Here is a 7,362-nt window from a genome sequence, read left to right on the forward strand (position 1 = left end):
CACCCGAACCCGGGGCCTGTGGTCTCTTCAGTTAAAGGTCCTGAGACCTGTCTCCCACTCGGTCTGATTTGAGACTTAGTGTGTTACGGGGAAGAAGGCCTCAAAGATCTTTAGCGCTTCAGCAAACTAACATGTTTTGTGAGGCAGTGAACCGTGAAAGAGTGTTTTGTATTTTATTTTATCTATGCCGAGAAGCTAGTTGACTCGGGGAAGGACATAGGTTAGTGGTAAATAGAATGCTTGCTTAGCATGCCGAAATCCATGTGCTCATTCCCGGTACCTCCATTTAAAAACAGAAGAAAAGAAAAAACAAAAACAAGAGCAAACTTCAAATGTTAGAAATACATAGTGCGCAAACCCAACTTCCATATCCATTCTTTTTACGTGTTTTCCTCTTACTACTTGGTTTGAAATATATCCCAACCGTGACTTAAGCATTTTTTTCAGAAAATGCTCTAACTCTTTGAAAGTCTTTTCTGCCACTTTTGTTTTGGCACATCCACGAACAGAGATAGACGCACATGGTGGTTTTAATATACATTCGTGAATATTCTCATTAATGTACCTGTAACTACATTTTACAGATGGCGTGTCAGTGCGCCACTTTACAGAAGAGAGAGGAAGGGAATCTTCCTGGGATGAGGTACAGTCTCTTGTTGTTAATGTCCTTGTGTGACTATATAAGTACCAGGGGATTCAGAGACATAAACCGGGGGTTGGTGTGAGTGTGCATTTTCACGTTTGCATCTGCTGCTGAGAATTTGTGACTTATGCTTTAACTTACAGTTTAGGATGTGATTCTGTGCTTAATGCCGTAGGACTGGATAATGCACTTGTGTTCATTTTCCAGACTCACCTAGTGAAACCAGTGTCTGTATGGGCATTCTTTTTTTCAGGGTCTTTCCCTTACAGTTTATTAGAGGATATTGAAAAGAAATACATCCCTGGGAATGTTAGGTGCATCTTGGAGTTGGTTCTTGTTTTAGCCGTCCTCACTTGGAATTTATTAAGTGATGTATCATTTTCAAGGCAGCATGTTTTGTCTTCCCATTCCACCGCCAGTAACAGTGGTCTAGTTTCCTTAATGCCTTACGCTGATTCCCACCTGCTCCTTTTACTCAGGCTGCCCTTCCCCAAAGCCCCTCCACATCCCCCCCTGCGCTGGATCTCTCTTTTACGAAACAGTGCGGTCTTCCCAGCATTCCCTGAGCTATCCACGTGCAGTGGACTCTCCTGTCCTTTGTGGCGTTACTGTACCCGTTCACCTCAGTTGTAGAGCTGTTGAAACTTTTCTGTGCTGATTTGTTTTCATGGATCCTGTGCCTCTGGCAGAACAGAGAGGAGAATCTGCCTTTTATTTGTACCGCCAGCTTCTCCCAGGATAGGGCTTATGTTCTGATAGCTTCGGTAAATAACTGTTGTCTACCTGACTGACTAAGCGTATGCACATGATCTGAAGTTCGGTTCCTGACTTATCTTGTTTTGTGTTCCTAGGAAGGGGCGACTAAGCCCGAAATTACAAAACCGGAGTACGCTACTGGGACTGTAGAAATGGCTCCGCAGGAGCTGACGGATCATAAAACACTGACCTCTACTGGTGGAGCACACTGAGTTTATTATACACTGGGTAAGTTAGTGAACGTGGCTGGCATTTCTTGTTCTCTGTGCCTAGAAACTAGTGTGCTTGGAGGGAAGGGTATATGTAGCTCAGCAGTAGAGAGAATGCGGGCTTAGCATGCAGGAGTTCGTGGGGTCAGTATCCAGTTCCTCCAAGAAACGAGTGTGATACGGGTAAGGGAGGAAGGAAGGAAGGCGCAAAGATTTTGTTTCGCTTCAGCAGTGTCTTCACAGGAAAGCTTAATCCTCCATCCTTTTCTGTGGTTTTTAGCCGACGCGGGACCTGGCGCGGCTCCGGTGTGGCCCGGCAGCGCCCGCCCGCCTGCGGCGGCCCCGGAGGCCCAGGTAAGTGGGGTGGTCATGCTCTGTTGGACCTCGTCCTGGGAAAGGTGATCTTCCCGTTCTCCCGGCAGCCGTTCCTGGCCTCGTCTGCAGACTGTGTGTCCTGTGACGGGTCTGGCGTGGCGTGTCGCTGCCTTTTTCAGACTCAAAACTCTTGCCCAGGAGCCAGTGGGCTGCTTCTCCCGGGAGCCCGTCGCCTTGGCTGGTGCCTGCAGGAGCCATGAGGGAGTGCTTAGGAGCCGGGGCCCGCAGACTTTGACTGTGGGTTTCTCGAAACAGCGTGAGGAGGGTGAGCCCTCGCTCCACACTGACTTCTCCTGGCTCGGCTGACTCCTTCCTGACCTCCTGCACCTGGGGTTGCTCCTGGGTCACTGAGACGGATTTCTGTGTCGTCGTTCTTTTGACTGGTTTCCCGGCTCAGGCCAGGTGATTCTCCTGTTTAGAATGTCCATTCAGATCCTGGTAACTGGAAAAGGGGCAAAGCCCTCCCTCCAGCTTTGTACGGTGTGCTTTGTGCAACTTTGAGTCTTCCTGGGTGTGGTAAACGTCACAGCCCGTCACTGTCTTTTCTCGGGAGGTAAGTGTGTCTTGGCCGCTGCCTCCAGTTGTCCTCTGAGCAGAAAAGCCTGGTTCTCAGAGATGGTGCGTTTGGAGTAGGGAATAGAGGCTGGAAGGGAAAGAGCCCGCCGTGAAAATGCCTCCTTCCCTGCGGGGGAATTCCGATGCGCCCCAGAGTGCGTAAGTTGTGTTTGTCCCCCACCCTGCGCCGGGTCGGGCCTGCCCTGGAAGCTGTCAGAGCTGCTCGTCGGTCTCATGGCACACCGTTTGGTTTTGCGCACGAGCTGGTACAGTCCGTTTGCTGTCAGGTGTGGGGTTGAGACTCCCCACGTCACTCTAACCTAGCACGCAGGTAGGGTGCGTACCGTAGAGAACGTAAAATCCAGACGTCCCTGAGGATAGGGATGATTGTAGCGGAGCCTAAGTCCCTTCTGAGGACAGCCTTGTCCCCTCAGGAGCCCTTGGCCAGCTCTGCTGCAGGACTCCGGGATGCCCAGCTCCCCAGGGCTCTTTGCGCCCAGGGGCAGCCCTGCGGGGCAGAGGAGGACCCTTTGTGTGGAGGGGGCAGAGAGGGCCTGGCAGTGTCCTGCAGGAAGAGCCCTTCAGGCAGAGCGGTAACCGTGGTGCAGCTCTGCTTGCTCGTGTGGAGAATGAGCTCTTCACGTCCGTCCCGTCTCAATGTTACTTGTCCGCGCCGGGCAAGCTTGCGTGGAGCTGGTGAAGGTGGCCGGGAGGGCCGCCCCGTCCAGAGCGGCTGGCTGTTGGGAAGGCGCTAGTTTGCCCGTGTGCTGGAAGCTCGGTGTGCAGCCTCTCGGGAAGGAGGACCCTTGGCTTCCTCCACTAGGAGACAGCAGCGGCGGCGACGTGCGGCGTCAGGGTCGTATCCCCGTGTCCCCTGTGCGGCCCAGGCTGCAGGCAGGCCCCAGAGGGCTGGGAGGAGCGTGTGGCACCATGCTGCTCTCTGGGCACCCGGTGGAGGGGAGGGTGCCCGGTGCCGACGGCTGCTGCGTTGGGGTTCGGCTCTTGTCGGTGTTGGCGCATTTGTCTTTCATCCAACCCAGCCCTCCCTTCTGTCCTGCAGGTCACCCCGTGGGCCGGAGGGCCCCAACCTTTCCGAGGACCAGCCTGCGTGGCCTGCCCCGGGTGCGGCCCGTCGTCGCCCAGCTGGGCACCTGCACCTGTTCCCCCTTGGTGCCCTGTGCAACCTCGCCTCCCACCGCCAGCTGCTCCGCTCGGTAAGAGGAAAGCATAGTCCTCTTTTGCTTCCTTGAGTCACTGCAGAAGAAGGGCAGATCGCTCTCCGGGTCTTCCCCGTGCACGGGCGGTCGTGACTGGGCTCACGGCCGTGTCCCTCTGGTCCATTAGCAGACGCACTTGATGGACCGCGTCATCCCGTCCTGCCCTGGGGAGGGAGGTGTCTGTTGTAGAGGAAAGAGTGTCCTCTGACCGAGGGCAGACGTGTCGATTCTGCACACGGACCGTCAACAGACACCACGTTCCGGGCTCCCTGGAGGACAAGCCCGCCCCTGTCACAGTGTGCAGCGAGTGGAGCCCTGAACTTCCACAGCCGATGATCGGTTATGGAAGAAACACCCGAACCCGGGGCCTGTGGTCTCTTCAGTTAAAGGTCCTGAGACCTGTCTCCCACTCGGTCTGATTTGAGACTTAGTGTGTTACGGGGAAGAAGGCCTCAAAGATCTTTAGCGCTTCAGCAAACTAACATGTTTTGTGAGGCAGTGAACCGTGAAAGAGTGTTTTGTATTTTATTTTATCTATGCCGAGAAGCTAGTTGACTCGGGGAAGGACATAGGTTAGTGGTAAATAGAATGCTTGCTTAGCATGCCGAAATTCATGTGCTCATTCCCGGTACCTCCATTTAAAAACAGAAGAAAAGAAAAAACAAAAACAAGAGCAAACTTCAAATGTTAGAAATACATAGTGCGCAAACCCAACTTCCATATCCATTCTTTTTACGTGTTTTCCTCTTACTACTTGGTTTGAAATATATCCCAACCGTGACTTAAGCATTTTTTTCAGAAAATGCTCTAACTCTTTGAAAGTCTTTTCTGCCACTTTTGTTTTGGCACATCCACGAACGGAGATAGACGCACATGGTGGTTTTAATATACATTCGTGAATATTCTCATTAATGTACCTGTAACTACATTTTACAGATGGCGTGTCAGTGCGCCACTTTACAGAAGAGAGAGGAAGGGAATCTTCCTGGGATGAGGTACAGTCTCTTGTTGTTAATGTCCTTGTGTGACTATATAAGTACCAGGGGATTCAGAGACATAAACCGGGGGTTGGTGTGAGTGTGCATTTTCACGTTTGCATCTGCTGCTGAGAATTTGTGACTTATGCTTTAACTTACAGTTTAGGATGTGATTCTGTGCTTAATGCCGTAGGACTGGATAATGCACTTGTGTTCATTTTCCAGACTCACCTAGTGAAACCAGTGTCTGTATGGGCATTCTTTTTTTCAGGGTCTTTCCCTTACAGTTTATTAGAGGATATTGAAAAGAAATACATCCCTGGGAATGTTAGGTGCATCTTGGAGTTGGTTCTTGTTTTAGCCGTCCTCACTTGGAATTTATTAAGTGATGTATCATTTTCAAGGCAGCATGTTTTGTCTTCCCATTCCACCGCCAGTAACAGTGGTCTAGTTTCCTTAATGCCTTACGCTGATTCCCACCTGCTCCTTTTACTCAGGCTGCCCTTCCCCAAAGCCCCTCCACATCCCCCCCTGCGCTGGATCTCTCTTTTACGAAACAGTGCGGTCTTCCCAGCATTCCCTGAGCTATCCACGTGCAGTGGACTCTCCTGTCCTTTGTGGCGTTACTGTACCCGTTCACCTCAGTTGTAGAGCTGTTGAAACTTTTCTGTGCTGATTTGTTTTCATGGATCCTGTGCCTCTGGCAGAACAGAGAGGAGAATCTGCCTTTTATTTGTACCGCCAGCTTCTCCCAGGATAGGGCTTATGTTCTGATAGCTTCGGTAAATAACTGTTGTCTACCTGACTGACTAAGCGTATGCACATGATCTGAAGTTCGGTTCCTGACTTATCTTGTTTTGTGTTCCTAGGAAGGGGCGACTAAGCCCGAAATTACAAAACCGGAGTACGCTACTGGGACTGTAGAAATGGCTCCGCAGGAGCTGACGGATCATAAAACACTGACCTCTACTGGTGGAGCACACTGAGTTTATTATACACTGGGTAAGTTAGTGAACGTGGCTGGCATTTCTTGTTCTCTGTGCCTAGAAACTAGTGTGCTTGGAGGGAAGGGTATATGTAGCTCAGCAGTAGAGAGAATGCGGGCTTAGCATGCAGGAGTTCGTGGGGTCAGTATCCAGTTCCTCCAAGAAACGAGTGTGATACGGGTAAGGGAGGAAGGAAGGAAGGCGCAAAGATTTTGTTTCGCTTCAGCAGTGTCTTCACAGGAAAGCTTAATCCTCCATCCTTTTCTGTGGTTTTTAGCCGACGCGGGACCTGGCGCGGCTCCGGTGTGGCCCGGCAGCGCCCGCCCGCCTGCGGCGGCCCCGGAGGCCCAGGTAAGTGGGGTGGTCATGCTCTGTTGGACCTCGTCCTGGGAAAGGTGATCTTCCCGTTCTCCCGGCAGCCGTTCCTGGCCTCGTCTGCAGACTGTGTGTCCTGTGACGGGTCTGGCGTGGCGTGTCGCTGCCTTTTTCAGACTCAAAACTCTTGCCCAGGAGCCAGTGGGCTGCTTCTCCCGGGAGCCCGTCGCCTTGGCTGGTGCCTGCAGGAGCCATGAGGGAGTGCTTAGGAGCCGGGGCCCGCAGACTTTGACTGTGGGTTTCTCGAAACAGCGTGAGGAGGGTGAGCCCTCGCTCCACACTGACTTCTCCTGGCTCGGCTGACTCCTTCCTGACCTCCTGCACCTGGGGTTGCTCCTGGGTCACTGAGACGGATTTCTGTGTCGTCGTTCTTTTGACTGGTTTCCCGGCTCAGGCCAGGTGATTCTCCTGTTTAGAATGTCCATTCAGATCCTGGTAACTGGAAAAGGGGCAAAGCCCTCCCTCCAGCTTTGTACGGTGTGCTTTGTGCAACTTTGAGTCTTCCTGGGTGTGGTAAACGTCACAGCCCGTCACTGTCTTTTCTCGGGAGGTAAGTGTGTCTTGGCCGCTGCCTCCAGTTGTCCTCTGAGCAGAAAAGCCTGGTTCTCGGAGATAGTGCGTTTGTAGTAGGGAATAGAGGCTGGAAGGGAAAGAGCCCGCCGTGAAAATGCCTCCTTCCCTGCGGGGGAATTCCGATGCGCCCCAGAGTGCGTACGTTGTGTTTGTCCCCCACCCTGCGCCGGGTCGGGCCTGCCCTGGAAGCTGTCAGAGCTGCTCGTCGGTCTCATGGCACACCGTTTGGTTTTGCGCACGAGCTGGTACAGTCCGTTTGCTGTCAGGTGTGGGGTTGAGACTCCCCACGTCACTCTAACCTAGCACGCAGGTAGGGTGCGTACCGTAGAGAACGTAAAATCCAGACGTCCCTGAGGATAGGGATGATTGTAGCGGAGCCTAAGTCCCTTCTGAGGACAGCCTTGTCCCCTCAGGAGCCCTTGGCCAGCTCTGCTGCAGGACTCCGGGATGCCCAGCTCCCCAGGGCTCTTTGCGCCCAGGGGCAGCCCTGCGGGGCAGAGGAGGACCCTTTGTGTGGAGGGGGCAGAGAGGGCCTGGCAGTGTCCTGCAGGAAGAGCCCTTCAGGCAGAGCGGTAACCGTGGTGCAGCTCTGCTTGCTCGTGTGGAGAATGAGCTCTTCACGTCCGTCCCGTCTCAATGTTACTTGTCCGCGCCGGGCAAGCTTGCGTGGAGCTGGTGAAGGTGGCCGGGAGGGCC

Source organism: Camelus bactrianus, chromosome 36 (assembly GCF_048773025.1).
Source record: "Camelus bactrianus isolate YW-2024 breed Bactrian camel chromosome 36, ASM4877302v1, whole genome shotgun sequence".
In the NCBI taxonomy this organism is placed as follows: Eukaryota; Metazoa; Chordata; class Mammalia; order Artiodactyla; family Camelidae; genus Camelus; species Camelus bactrianus.